Below are 15,512 nucleotides of genomic sequence, written 5' to 3' on the forward strand. Positions count from 1 at the left end.
CGTTCGGGGAAGAAACTAAGGGCTTGGAGACCCTCACAGCGGATAGATGTGTTTAGGAACTGGATGTCCATGGTGAAGATAAGGCATTGGGGGCTGCGGAAACGAAACTCGTGGAGAAGGTGGAGGGCATGGATGGTGTCCCGAACGTAGGTGGAAAGTTCCTGGACTGAAGGGTACAGGACAGTGTCAAGGTATGCAGAGGTGAGTTTGGTGGGGCACAAGCAGGCTGAGACAGTGGGTTGACTGGGACAGTCAGGTTTCTAGATTTTGGGTAGGAGGAAGAATCGAGTGGTGCAGCTTCCTGAATGTGAGGTTGGAGGCTGTGGGTGGGAGATCCTCTGAGGTGATAAGGTTGTGTGTGGTCTGGGAGATGATGGTTTGGTGATGGGAGATGTATTCATGGTCGAGGGCGCAATAGAAGGAAGTGTCCACGAGTTTGCGCTTGGCTTCAGCGGTGTAGATATTGGTGCATCAAATTACCACTGCGCCCCTCCTCCCCCATCCACAGATTTGATGGTGAGGTTGGGGTTGGAGTAGAGGGCTGTGCGTTGCGAGGGTGAGTGGTTGAAGTGGGTGAGGGGTGTGGACTGGTTGAGGCGGTCAATGTCCCAGCAGCAGTTGGAAATGAAGAGATCGAGGATGGATAACAGACCAGCACAGGGTGACCAGGTGGATAGGGTGTATTGGAGGCGGGAGAAGGAGGCCTCAGACGGTAAGCAGGAATCCTCGTGGAAAGCGTAAGTGCGGAGGTGACGGAAGAAGTGTTCAATGTCACAATGCTTGTCAAATTTCTTGATCTAGGAGCATAGGGGAATGAAGGTGAGACCTTTGTTGAAGGCTGAACATTCATCCTCAGTGAAGGGGAGCTCTGGGGGGGAATGATGAAAACATGGCAGGCCTGGGGACTAGGACCTGGTGTAGGACTTTGGCTAGGAGTGAGGTGGAGACTGTCACTGGAGTGATTGACGGTGACGTCACCAACACAAGTGACACTCACCCTGCTGGTGAGGGGGGTAGTAGATTAGATTAGATTAGATTAGATTACTTACAGTGTGGAAACAGGCCCTTCGGCCCAACAAGTCCACACCGACCCGCCGAAGCGCAACCCACCCATACCCCTACCTTTACCCCTTTAACCTAACACTACGGGCAATTTAGCATGGCCAATTCACCTGACCCGCACATCTTTGGACTGTGGGAGGAAACCGGAGCACCCGGAGGAAACCCACGCAGACACGGGGAGAATGTGCAAACTCCACACAGTCAGTCGCCTGAGTCGGGAATTGAACCCGGGTCTACAGGCGCTGTGAGGCAGCAGTGCTAACCACTGGGCCACCGTGCCGCCCAGTAGTAGTGGTGCCTGTGGGATCCGCCAGGGTGGGAGTAACGTCGGCGGGGGCGGAAGTGGTTGCAGTGGCAATTACGGGGACAGAAGTGTCGGAATGCATGGCATAGGTAATGTCATGGGGCCGTCCAAGGCCGTGAAGTATCCTTCCACATCCAACAGAAATTTGCTGTACTTCCACACACGCCATCTACTGCTTCTGTTGCATCCGATGTGGTCTCCTCTATGTTGGAAAGGCAGGATGCCAACTTGTGGATCATTTCAGAGAACATCTCTGGGGTACCTGCAGCAACCACCCCACCACCCTGTAGCTGAACACTTTAACTCCCCCCCTCCCACTCCGCCAAGGACATGCAGGTTCTTGGCCATCTCCATTGCCAAACCCAAACCACCCGATACCTGGAGGAAAATCGCCTCTTCTTCCATCGAGGGACCCTCCAACCACACAGGATCAATGTGAATTTTACCAGTTTCCCCATTTCCCTTCCCAGGCACTTTATCCCAGTCCCAAACTCCAATTCGGCACTGCCCTCTTGAACGGTCCAACCTAACCATCCTCATTCCCACCCATCTGCTCTACCCTCCTGTCCGACCTATCACTTTCACCCCCACCCTCTTCTATCTATCGCATTCCCAGCTACCTTTCCCCCCCCCCACCTCTCATTAATCTCTCAGCCCCCTTGGCCCACAGGCCTTATTCCTGCTGAAGGGCTTCTGCCCAAAATGTCAAATCTCTTGCTCCTCAGATGCTGCCTGATCTGCTGTGCTTTTCCAGCACCACACTCTTTGACTCTATTAGATCCAACTTTGATGATTGTTTCTTTCTACTGGCATCTCAAAAATAGAACCAGAATTCTGTCTCCTTTTACATTCAGCAATACAGTGTAAATTAAGCCTTATATTCTTGGTACCGACAGAGGCCAAACCACCCTGGAGGCTCCCTGCCTTCAGTCCTGATGAAGGGCTTTTGCCCGAAATGTCGATTTTCCTGCTCTCGGATGCTGACCTGCTGTGCTTTTCCAGCACCACTATTTGAGACCTCAAAATCCCTTAAGGTCAGACTTTATATTACTGACAATGGCCCATGTGGAAAATGCTCAAGAATACTCTTAATTTTGCAGCAACAGGTTTGTCATATATTGAATCAAAGTACCATTTATACCAGTCCTTTTTTACCGCACTACGTTTGATGTTATTGGGAAAAGGAAAGGTGACATCCGTGGCCATCTGCAGATGAATTTGCCCAGAGTCGAGTCACACAGTCAGACAAGTATAAACCTGTAGGTGACTTGCCCAGGCAGAATTAAAAGCAACCTGAGCTGCTGAATAAGAGATTTGTTTACTGTAGGGAGTTGATTTTGTATTTGCTAAGGTTACAACAGTTAACTATCTACAGAAGCTAGAAGAGAAGGCAGGTTTGTTTCTGAGGTTCCCAAAATACTCTACTGCTTTTCATTTGTTGCAGTCTATCTTTGGATAATACACTACAGAGAAAGTTTGCTTTATTAATAACTTAAGTATTTATTTTGGTCATAAACAAGAACAATCTCAGGGCAGGTAAATTATTGTAATCCTTCAGTTTCAGATAGTCTTTCTGTGATGCTTATTGCATAAACATTGAGTGTTGTATTTTTAAAGCATGCCACATCATCTTTACTGAAAATAGTATTATATCCTGAATTTGTTTTTCTACTTTGATGAATACTGATAGTTTAAATTGGGAATGACTGTGTTGTGCCTTCTAAATTGAGCTTTTATCTTTGCGTGTTCTTATGTTTCTACCAGGGTATACTATACAATGGGCAAAGAACAAATAATTTTCTATGATAACTAAATACGCTGTGTGAATGTACAGGAATTGAGATCCCAAGAATAGCACAGAATTATTTCATGTAGAATGAGCGCTCAAACCGAGAGGCTCTTTGATTTATTGTGTATTCTTTTCCAGATCTACCAGCTGCCTGCGTATTGCTATCAGGATACTGGTTTAATGTTTAACCTCTTTAATGCGCACACATTGTTCAAAATATATGAATTATAATACATATAAACAACTTAAATTAATGGTTAAGTAGTGCTGTTAAGGAGTTGTTTAAAGGTTGAATTGTTCATCCCAATTACACATACTTTAACCAACAGCTAAAACGAATTGCTGGAAAAGCTCAGCAGCTTTGGCAGCATATGTGAAGAGAAATCAAAGTTAACGTTTTGGGTCTGGTGACCCTTCCTCAGTTCTTTGATTTTTCTTCACAGATGCTGCCAGACGTGCTGCACCTTTCCAGCAACTTCTGTTTTTTGTTTCTAATTTACAGCATCCACAGTTCTTTCAGTTTTTATTTTTTGTAGGTGCATAATGTTCATTGTGATAGTTTGCAGCCAAGTAGTTTATTACAATGTACCTGTATTATTCCCTAACATCCCTTTCCTGCCATCTGTCTCTACTCCTATAAAAGAACTTGTCAGATTCATTTTTCCAAACCAAGTTTGGGTCATCCCTCCTAATCACTTACTTTGTGGCTCATGTTTCTTTTCTTACCAACTTTCCTCTATGACATTCTTTGAGACATCATTTATCAACTTCCTTACAGGCCTGTTGACTCTTCAAGGCTTGGTTGCGCCAATCAGTGGCAGAATTCCGGAGGAACAGTTGTTCCTGTGGGTGTGGTTGACGCATTCCTTTGTCCCTTTAGCAACCAGGCTGGAGACATGATGGTCTCCCAGCATTGGTAGTCTGGATTAGTTGTGCCATGTTCCTCCAGGCCATACAAGTCCATCTCGAACTTGGAAATGCTCTTCTCTGGACAAAGTGTTCATGGCTTCTCTGATTCTGCCACCTCCTAGCCAGTAAATTGCTTAGGGTTGACTATGCCATCTCCAAGCAATTTCAAGGAGAGTGGTTGCCTCTATAAACTCCTACCATGTTAGGATGCTGAAAGAATGGGCTGAGGAGCTGCTGGTGAGGCGTAGCATTGAGATCTGCCCCATTGGGGCAAACCTAATCAGTCACACAATGTGCTATGAAACTACTGTTAGCTGATTATCTTTATGCAACACATCTTGAAATGGAAGAAAAAACAATGTTTGAAAGCTGAAGTAGTTTCAAAAAAAAATTCCTGCATAAATGATGTGTTTAATGCATATATTGTAAAATTATCTTTGTTGTTGCCACCCCTAAGAATGATAGGCTAGCGTGTCCTTCTCAAAATGCAAATGTGGAAATTTAGGAGAGCACTAGGAGGAATTGATTTTAGAAGTAAGGCGCAGTGTATTAGAGATACAGGAAGCTACTGACTTCAACTTCAAGAGAGAGAGGAGTGATAATTAAACAAAGTAAAGGAGAGAAACAGATGTTAAGAAAAGGATTATATTTAACGAGGGGATTGGAGGGGACAGAGAAATGTTGAGATGAATGTGGCGAAACAACTTGGCGAAACTGTGTTGAAGATTAGGAGAGCAAGAGAAGTTAAAGAAAGTGCATTGTTGATTTGGAGTGAGTGGAGTTTTGCTCAACAAAGAGCATGGAGGGTTTGGAAATAGGAAGATGGAGTAAGAAAGTCTCATATGGAGGAGGATTGGTAATGAAAGGAGATGTTCTTAAGGGTTCAGTAAAGGATATATAAAGGCAAAGTTGCCACTGTCCCAGAGGACCATAGAGCTACTCTGTCATAAGAGAGAGATGATTAGTGGTGACTTTAACCTGAGGGTCACCACATCTCAGGTAAGCAGTGAGGTTAAGAAGGCAGGTCCATCATAGTAACCTCAGCCAATGCAAGAATTGAATCCATGCTATTGTCATCATTGTGTGCATTGCAAACCATCCATCCAATTGAGATGCCAATCCCTGTAGATTATGTACCATGAAAATAATACACATTTTCTAGCAGAGTGATGAGTCATTATAGACACTGAGATATCAGTAGTAAAAGATACAGCTATCTGCCATATCTTTTGATTACCGTTTCTGAATCTTCAGATAATTTAGCAGGATTGCCTCCTCAAGAATAAGCAGCAGAGGCGGAAAGGTGACTACAGTTCTTTTTAAAAATTTAATTGAGTTGTTTTAATTCATTTGTTTGTCTATGTTGCATTTGATGTTTGCTGTAATGTGAAGTTAAACACAATAGCACCTCAGATGAAATTTCCTGGAAATGTTAGTTGTCCTATAACTGTGTTGATACAATCTGATTATACTCAGAAGGAAATTTCCTATTTTAAAAACCCTTGGTGAACTGGGATTGGAGAGTTTGATTTTGTGGTAGGAAGGTTGACCTAGTAGAACAGTGTCAAAAATCAGTATAGATGCAAGATATCAAAAACACTGCTTGGAAGGTAACATTTACATTACCAAAGGATCAGGTGTAATCATGTAAGTGGTATAAAAAGCTGCTGATAGGGATACATAGATATCTATAGAAAGAATGCTGACTTATAGACTGGAGGTTGAAACACACCGTTGGCATGTGGAGTATAGAAACAAGTGGAGACCATTCAGCTGCTGTGGACTCATCCGTCATTATTTTGGATCGTGGCAGATGTGTACCTCAACTATGTGAACTTGCCTTTGTTTCATTTTCCTAATTGTCCTTGCCTAATAATGACTGTAGATTTTCATCTTCACAGATTCAATGAACGTAGCTTTTTGGGGAAAGAGACGCCCAGATTTTCACAAATGTTTGGCAAATTTTGCTTCTTGATCTCCCCCTGAAATTAATAGCTCCTGGGACTGGACTCCTGTAATCAGAGAAATTTGTTTCTCTGGATTTAGTTTATAAAATTCCTTTCATCATTTTAAGCATTTCCATTAGATTTTCCCCAACTTTTAAAACCCAAGAGAATGCAAACTATGTTTATGCAAATTATTCTCATAATTTAAAGCTTTAAATCCTCTTCTAATTCTGGTAAACTGACACAGTAAACAGTCAAAGGCCAGTATTTCCTGCGTGCCTACGACTAAAGAGAGCTGAAACATCAGTTCTTCGCTTTTGTGTTCCAATTCCCTTGAAACCAAGGAGAGCGTTCCATTTGAGATTTTGAACCTTGCACAAGCTTTTAACATTAATAGGGATGAAAGGTATCAAGTGAAGGCAAGGCACTGTTGTCATGGAGGTTTGCAGTGGACTGTTGATCTTGTGCTGAAGTGTCAGAGTTGACCTTTTAGGGACATTTTGTCTGGCTTTATTTGGCTATTGGGATCTAAGAAGAAACAAGAATTTGAAAATATTGCTTGGTAACAATGGTGACCTTGTTCCAAACATTCAAAAGCAAAAAGGATCCTTAAACTTGCAGATGTAAATAAATGTGCTTGTGGCATCCTGCAATAACTACAGGATCTCAATCAGTTATTCTAAATTTCTATCTCTAAGTTTTTCTATTAACCATCTGTCTTTAAATTTCAGTAGGAATTTATATGAGATTGAGGAGTTGGTAGCTGCTGCATTAGGAATGTTGTACGTACTGTGGGTGGGAGTTGAAATACATGACAAATTGATCAACCTATGATTGTGATTCCTTTGACTGCAGTTTTTTCTTTTTTTTTGTTTCAGTGGTCAACTTGTCAAATGGTTTAGTGATTCATATTGTCATCTAGAAGGAAAAGTAATAACACAGCCTGATATTAATTCATTTCAGTGAACAGTTTTGGTTTTTGAAACTCCCATGAAAGTTGAACTTACGCTCTCAACTGCTTGCAGTTGAGCATTGTGTACTCTTGTCATGTTTAATGAAAGTAGGCTGTGTTCGAAAAAAGATCTACTTGAATATTTCACATAAATAGATTGAAGTGATTACAGTAAATATTTTTAGATTTAAAAAAACAATGTCTGTTTCTTTGTCTCAATGGCATACAGGCATCTATACCATTCTTGCAGCAGCCTCTCCCCCCCCCCCCCCCCCCCCTCCCCCCCTCCCCCCCTCCCCCCCCCTCTCTCTCCCCCCTCCCCCTCTCTCTTTCTCTCCCCCTCCCCCTCTCTCCCTCTCTCTCTCTCTCGCCCCCCTCTCTCTCTCTCCCTCTCTATCTCTCTCCTCTCTCCTCTCTCTCTCTCTCTCTCTCTTCAGGATATTCCAGAGTACTTTGAGCCACTTAAGTCATTGTGAAGTGTAGTCACTATGGTAAACAGAATGAGCACTGCAAAATCTCATGAAGAACAATGTTCGAATGATACAATAATCTGTTTCACTGGCACAGGTTGAAGTTTAAAGGTTGACCAAGATGTTGGGGAAAAGTTTTGCAGTCCTTCATGTGGTGCCAATAGGATCTTTATGGTCCATTTCGCCCTTTCAGTATGTCATCCAAACGATGGGATGGCACTTCGTCAGTGTTGCACATCTGACCATGATTAGGTCTCTGGAGTGGGATTAGACAAATACTCTTAACCCATCCTCATTAGTTGAATCAGACAATGTTTTTAGAATAACCTATCATTATGCTTAAATTATGTTACAGAGGAATATTCAGGATTTTAAAAATAAACATTTCTGGTTGCTGTATACGGTGTACTTTTTGACTAATTATATGAAGTCTTGTGTTCCAATTATTATTTTATGCTCTGAATGCATCATTTGTATAGATTGGGTATTCACTAACAGGTTAGAATTCAAAAATAGCGCTCAATGCAGTGTACAATTTTAGTAAGTTTATGTTTAAATTATTTTCTGAATGTTTCTAAAAAGGTTATTTTTTTTTAGGTGTGAGGTTTCCGGCAATGACACCATCCTAACCAATATACTTCATATTTCTGAGTGACGTTAACATTCCACAGATAATTGGGATTCACAGACTACAGGGGGCAACCGTGAAGGGGCTGCCAGTAGGGTGAGTGCATCAGGTTTGAAAATCCATATTTTGTTTTGCAGTTTAAAAGTATGAGGTCTGATAGCATCATGATTCCACTTTTCTGCTTTAATTTTTTCTTAAAAAAAAGTCATTTTCCTTGTTGTTCTCCCTTTTTTATTGTACTTGTTGCTGAAAGTATCAGCCTCTTACCAGTGTTTGTTTTCACATAGTCTGGTTTCCCTATCAAAGCTCAAATTTTGCAGTATAAATGATCATGCAAGTGTATGCCATTATTACTCTTGTCGATTTGGTTTGGTTTGATTTGATCTGATTTGTCATTGTCACATGTACAGAGATGCAGTGAAAAGCATTGTTTTGTGTGTTGTCCATGCAAATCAAGTCACCACGGTAACAGAACAGAATATAGAATATAGTGTTTCAGCTGCAGAGAGGATGCAGCGAAAGATCAAGCTTAATACGTGAGAGGTCCATTCATTACAGCAGGGAAGAAGCTGTTTTGAATCTGTTGATACGTATTCTCAAACTTTCGTATCTTCTGCCCAACACAAGAGCATCAAAAAGAGGGTGTTTAAATGGGCACTGGAATATACATATGGATAATAATGGAACGGTGTAGGTTAGATGGGCATCAGATTATTTTCATACGTCGGCACAGCTTCGAGGGCCAAAGGCCCTGTACTGTGCCGTAACATTCCCGAGTATAACTCGGGTAGGAGGGGTCTTTGATTGTGTTGTGATTTGGAGATGCCGGTGTTGGACTGGGGTGTACAAAGTTAAAACTCTCACAACACCAGGTTGTAGTCCAACAGGTTTATTTGGAAGCAGTAGCTTTTGGAGCGCTGTTCCTTCCACCTGATGAAGGAGCAGCACTCCGAAAGCTAGTGCTTCCAAATAAGCCTGTTGGACTATAACCTGGTGTTATGTGATTTTAACTTTGATTATGTTGGCTGCTTTCCCAAGGCAGTAGGAAGTATAGACTGAGTCAATAGATGGAAGGCTGGCTAGCATGACGGACTGGGCTGTATTTACAACTCTCTGTAATGTATTGCGGTCTTGGATGAGCAGTTGCCAAGACAAGCTATGCTGTGGTGCATCTGGATAAGAGTCATAAAGGTGTACAGTATGAAGACAGACCTTTGCGATTTTTAAGAAGACTTATAGCTCAGGTTGAGTTGAGTTTGGAAGTTTGCTCGCTGAATTGGAAGGTTTGTTTTCAAATGTTTCATCACCGTGCTCGGTAACATCATCAGTGAGCCTCCCCGGTAAAACGCTGGTGTTATGTCCCGCTTTCTATTTATGTGTCTTGGTCTCTTAAGGTAGGTGATATCAGCATTCAGCCTACATCACCCTAAACCCTTCCCATTCATGTACCCATTCAGAAGCCTTTTAAATGTTGTAATTGCAGCAGCCTCCACCACAAGCTCATTCCATACATGCACTACTCTCTGAGTGAAAAAGTTTCTCCTCCAGTTCCTTTTAAATTTTTCCCCCCTCATCTCAAATCTATGCCTTCTGTCTTTGGACTGCCCTAGACTGGGGGACAAATCCTTCATGATTTTATAACCTCTATAAGGTCATCCCTCGGCCTCCAACTCTCCAGGGAAAACAGCCCTAGCTTATTCAACCTCTCCCAATAGCTTAAATCCTCCAAGCCTGGCAACATCATTCTAAATCTTTTCTGAACCCTTTCAAGTTTCACAACATCCTTCAGTTAGGAAGAAACCAGAATTGCATGCAATATTCCAACAGTGGCCTAACCAATGTCCTGTACAGCTGCAACATGACCTCCCAACTCCTGTACTCAATATTCTGACCAATAAAGGGAAGCATACCAATGCCACCTTCACTATCCTATCTATCTGCAACTCCACTTTCAAGGAGCTATGAACCTGCACGCCAAGGTCTCTTTGTTCAGCAACACTCCCAAAGACCTTACCATTAAGTGTATAAGTCCTGCTAAGATTTGCTTTCCCAAAATGCAGCACCTCACATTTATCTGAATTAAACTCCATCTGCCACTTCTCAGCCCATTGGCCCATCTGATCAAGATCCCATTGTAATTTGAGGTAACCTTCTTCGCTGTCCACCACACCTCTAATTTTGGTGTCATCTGCAAATTTACTAGCCATACCTCTTATATTCACATCCAAATCATTTATATAAATGAGAAAAAGCAGGTGATCCAGCACCAATCCTTGTGGCACACTGCTAGTCGTAGGCCTCCAGTCCGAAAAGCAATCCTCCACGACCACCCTCTTTCTCCCACCTTCCAGCCAATGTTGAGTCCAAGTTCTCCCAGTATTCTATGTGATCCAATCTTGTTAACTTGATGCGTCTATAAAAATTGGTATGAATCTTTGTTGACATGCTGAATTTCCTTGGCCATCTGAAGAAGTTGATGCATTGGTGTGCTTTCTTGACCATAGCATCAATGTGATGGACTAGACAGTCTCCAAAGAGCTTGAAGCTCTCGACCATCTCCACCTCAGCACCATTGATATAGATTTCTGCAGCCAGTGTTGGAGTCAGCAAATGCTGGAATCCTGAAGTTGCTGTCAGTGAGTTTACATTTGTCCATGGGGAACATGACTGATCTCCCTCCAGATTTCAATTACTTAGCAATCATTGAACTAATTAGATTACCTACAGTGTGGAAGCAGGCCCTTCGGCCCAACAAGTCCACACCGACCCTCCGAAGAGCAACCCACCCAGACCCATTCCCCTAGATTTACCCCTTCACCTAACACTACGGGCAATATAGCATGGCCAGTTCACCGAACCAGCATATTTTTGAACTGTGGGAGGAAACCGGAGCACCCGGAGGAAACCCACACAGACACAGGGAAAATGTGCAAACTCCACACAGACAATTGCCTGAGGCGGGAATTGAACCCGGATCTCTGGCGCTGTGAGGCGGCAGTGCTAAGCACTGTGCTACCGTAATGAGAGGGTGACCTTTTAGAAAACTTGTTTTACTGTAAATACCCTTGAAGATGCATGTTGTTGAATGTAGCTCATTTTGTAACAACATGGTAGGTTCATAATTACGCTGAAAAGTCACTATGGCCCTTGAAAACTCATTTCATATTTCTAATTTTTTCAAATTTTTACAATGATTCTTTGCTCAGATAAAATAGAGTCATAAGCATGTTTATATTCCGACTATTTATTTTGCTCAAATTTAGGAATTAATGGTAACCAGTCTACCTATGATGCTTCAGCATGGTTGGCCATTTAGCCAATTTATGCCAATATTGTTGCTGGATATCTAAATGTCCCTTACCATGCTGCCATATTTGACCTAACTTTAGGAAATGGGAAGTTCACACATCAGAGGTTGCTGCATCTCAGTGTTTCACTTTCTTCAAAATCAGCAGTGCGCCAACACTCAAAACACACTCCCCTGAAATCTGTAAAGCACCCAGGAAACCAATCAAAACAGTCAACCAAGCATCCCTTAATATTCAATGGTGTTCCATCAGTGAATGCCCCACTATCAACACACTGTTATGAACAATGGTGTTCCCATTGACCAGAAACTCAACTGGGCTCATAATAAAAATGCAATAGCTACAACAGTATGCCAGAGGGTCATAGTGAATAACTTGCCTCCTATCTACAAGGCGCAAGTCAGGAGTGTGATGGAATACTCCACACTTATTTGGATGAGTCCATCTCCAACAACACTTATCAGCCATCTAGGACAAGGCAGCCTACTTGATTGGCACCATGTGACAAGCATCCACTCCCTCCACCACTGATGGTCAGTAATAGTATTGTGTACTATTTACAATACGCACTGCAGAAATTTCCCAAAGAACCTTACAAACCCACGACCACTTCCATCTTGAAGGAAAAGGGCAGCAGATACAAGGAACACCACCACTCGCAAGTTCCCCTTCAGGGTACTTAACATCTCTCTTAGAAATATATTGCTGTTCTTTCACTGCCACTGGGTTAAAATCCTGGAATTCCCTCCCTAAGGTCATTGTGGGTCCAGCTACAGCACAAGGACTGCAGCAGTTCAAAAAGGTAGCTCACCACCACCACCTTCTGAAAAGCAACTAGGGATTGGCAATAAACACTGACCAGCCAGCAACATCCATATCCCACAAGTAAATTAAAAATATTTCCTCACTGTACATAAAAGGTTTTTCCTCGTAAACTCCATCTTTTGTTGAAAGCCTTAGATTTTATACTATCAACAAATGGGAACAGAATAATACTCTGCACGTTTCAATCATATCTCCCCCACAATCATCTGTTTTTCTTGAGTAGGGCCCCCAGCTTCTGCAACTTAACTCAGTTGCTAAAATCCTTTGTTCCAAGAACAGATGTTAACATCAAGCAGTCTCCTTTTCTACTGACAACAGTTATTAACAGCACTACAAGGCAGCATTGAAGCATGTAGTCATCTATTTCACTGCAGTGCATTGGCACCAGGCACCAATCTCCAATTCCTGAAGTGACATAAACACTGCTTGTGGCAAAGCTCTGTATATATATATATATTGTAAGTTCCCAATGGCAAGTGATGGGCAATAAGTGTGCATGCAGCCTCTGATGGATGATTTGACACATTTTGATTTGGTGAAGGAACCGTCTGAAGACGGTGTAGCTGTAAACTGAAGTAAATAGAAATAGTAATCGATTTTAAAATATTGCATTTTGTTCACACTGCAGCCATCTTTTAGAGAAGATAATCTTGTGTGATTAATGTAGTAAAATATAAACTAGAATGCTAGATTTAATAGATGTTGTGGTTCTGTTCGCCGAGCTGGGAATTTGTGTTGCAGACGTTTCGTTCCCTGCATAGGTGACGTCCTCAGTGCTTGGGAGCCTCCTGTGAACCACAACAACTACTTGAAGATACCAACACCGACCAAAGGAGAGAGTTTGACCCCACCCCACAGCTCACCAATAGGATAAACACACTGAGGAACCTGCAAAAAAAAAGACAGATAACCAGGTTTGACCGACAGAGAATGAAACCTGAAAGCAACGCCACCCCCCGATTCTATGGACTACCTAAAGTGCACAAACCAGACATCCCACTCAGACTCATCGTATCGCTACCACGGACACCGTCACACAAACTTGCTAAGGAACTACAACATAAACTGAAACACCTGATCAGCGGATCCAGACACTCTATACAGTCAACACAGGAATTCTTGGACATCATCAGAAATATACACATAGGTAAGGAAGAAACTATGGTCTTATTCAATGTAACGGCACTGTTCACCTCTATTGACAAAACCCGAGCCAGAGAAACAATAGCCAACCTGCTGGACATACAGAACAGACAACATGACTGGGCACCTATCAACAAAGACTGCATACTGAAACTACTGGACCTGTGCCTCACAACACACTTCACATTCAACAACCAAATATATGAACAAATCAACGGCACACCCATGGGCTCACCCATCTCTGGACTCATAGCAGAAGCGGTAATGCAAAGATTTGAACAAACAGTTTTACCGCAAATTCAACCCAAACTCTGGGTGAGATATGTAGATGACACCTTTGTAATCATTAAAAACACAGAAGTAGAAAAAACACACTGGATCACACTCGCAGGAATCCGATTCACTAGAGAGGAAGAAAAGGACAACCAACTCCCATTCCTAGAACACCGAACGGAGAATTCACCACAAAGGTATACAGGAAAGCCACACACACAGACCAAGTCCTGGACTACAAAAGCAACCACCCCAACACATACAAAAGAAGTTGCATCATGACACTGTTCAAAAGGGCCACAACACACTGCAGCACACCAGAACTCCAAAAAGAGGAAGAAGAACACCTCTACAATGTATTCGCCAAAAACGGATACCCGCGCAATTTCATCAACAGATGCCTAAGGGAAAGACAACGGAATGAGGACATGCCACAAGCCAAAGGACTAGCCACGTTACCATACATCAAGAACATTTCTGAACTGACAGCCAGACTACTACGACCACTAGGACTCATAACAGCACACAAACCAACAGCCACTCTCAGACAACTCAACAGGACAAAGGACCCGATACCCAGCATGAGCAAAACCAACGTAGTGTACAAAATCCCATGCAAGGACTGCACAAAACACGACATAGGACAAATAGGAAGACAGCTAACAAGCCGTATCCGTGAACACCAACTAGCCATGAAACGACACGATACCAGTTATCCTTAGTAGCCACACACGCGGATGACAAGCAACGTGAGTTCAACTGGGATAAGACTAATATTATAGGACAAGCCAAACAGAGAATAGCCAGGGAATTCCTAGAGGCATTGCACTCATCCACAGATTCCATCAACAAACACATCGACCTGGACCCAATATACCAGCCACTGCAGCAGACAGCTGGAACTGACAACTGGAAGCGGCAGAGACAAACCACTATAAATGCCGGAGGAAACATCACAAAAGCGCTTCACGGGAGGCTTCCAAGCACTGAGGATGTCACCAAGACAGGGGATGAAACGTCTGCAACACAAATTCCCAGCTGGGCGAACAGAACCACAACAACGAACACCCGAGCTACAAATCTTCTCACAAACTTTTAAGATATAATAGATTCACAATAATGGTCATGGACAGCACCATATTAATATTTCTCCTTCCACTGCAAAGATGTTGCTTCATACCCAGCTAGAGACAAACCTTGAATTCCAGTAGAATGTAAACAGCAAAAGCCGAAATGGACATCTGACACAAGTTAAATAAACTACATTTATTTTAATTTATACCATGAGTATTTTGCATCAGTATATACTGTGGAAAAGGATATGGAGGATATAGACTGTGAGGAAATACATGGTGACATCTTGCAGAATGTCCATATTACAGAGGAGGAAGCGCTGGATGTCATGAAACTGGTGAAGGTGGATAAATCCCCAGGACCTGATCAGGTGTAGCCGAGAACTCTGTGGGAAGCTAGAGAAGTGATTGCTGATCCTCTTGCTGAGATATTTGTATCATCGATAGTCACAGGTGAGGTGCCGGAAGACTGGAGGTCGGCTAACGTGGTGCCACTGTTTAAGAAAGGTGGTAAGGACAAGCAAGGGAACTACAGACCAGTGAGCCTGACGTCGGTGGTGGGCTAGTTGTTGGAGGGAATCATGAGGGACAGGATGAACATGTATTTGGAAAGGCAAGGACTGATTAGGGATAGTCAACATGGCTTTGTGCGTAGGAAATCATGTCTCACAAACTTGGTTGAGTTTTTTGAAGAAGTAACAAAGAAGATTGATGAGGGCAGAGCAGTAGATGTGATCTATATGGACTTCAGTAAGGCGCTCGACAAGGTTCCCATGGGAGACTGATTAGCAAGGTTAGATCTCACGGAATACAGGGAGAACTAGCCATTT

The 15,512-nt window shown here is 42.8% G+C and overlaps 1 protein-coding gene across 3 annotated transcripts in view; it reads left to right on the forward strand.

Annotated features, from left to right (window-relative positions):
* spopla (speckle type BTB/POZ protein like a) overlaps positions 1 to 15,512 on the forward strand; it is a 216,233-nt gene that overhangs the window by 111,096 nt on the left and 89,625 nt on the right. For all 3 annotated transcript variants that reach the window (XM_043694074.2, XM_043694078.2, XM_043694076.2), the window contains one exon: positions 8,030 to 8,156. The gene's annotated coding sequence lies outside the window, so the exon portion shown is untranslated. The remainder of the gene's footprint in view (positions 1 to 8,029; positions 8,157 to 15,512) is intronic.

This window comes from Chiloscyllium plagiosum, unplaced genomic scaffold, assembly GCF_037043375.1.
Source record: "Chiloscyllium plagiosum isolate Xiang-an unplaced genomic scaffold, Cpla_swu_hap1 HiC_scaffold_7, whole genome shotgun sequence".
NCBI classification, from domain to species: Eukaryota; Metazoa; Chordata; class Chondrichthyes; order Orectolobiformes; family Hemiscylliidae; genus Chiloscyllium; species Chiloscyllium plagiosum.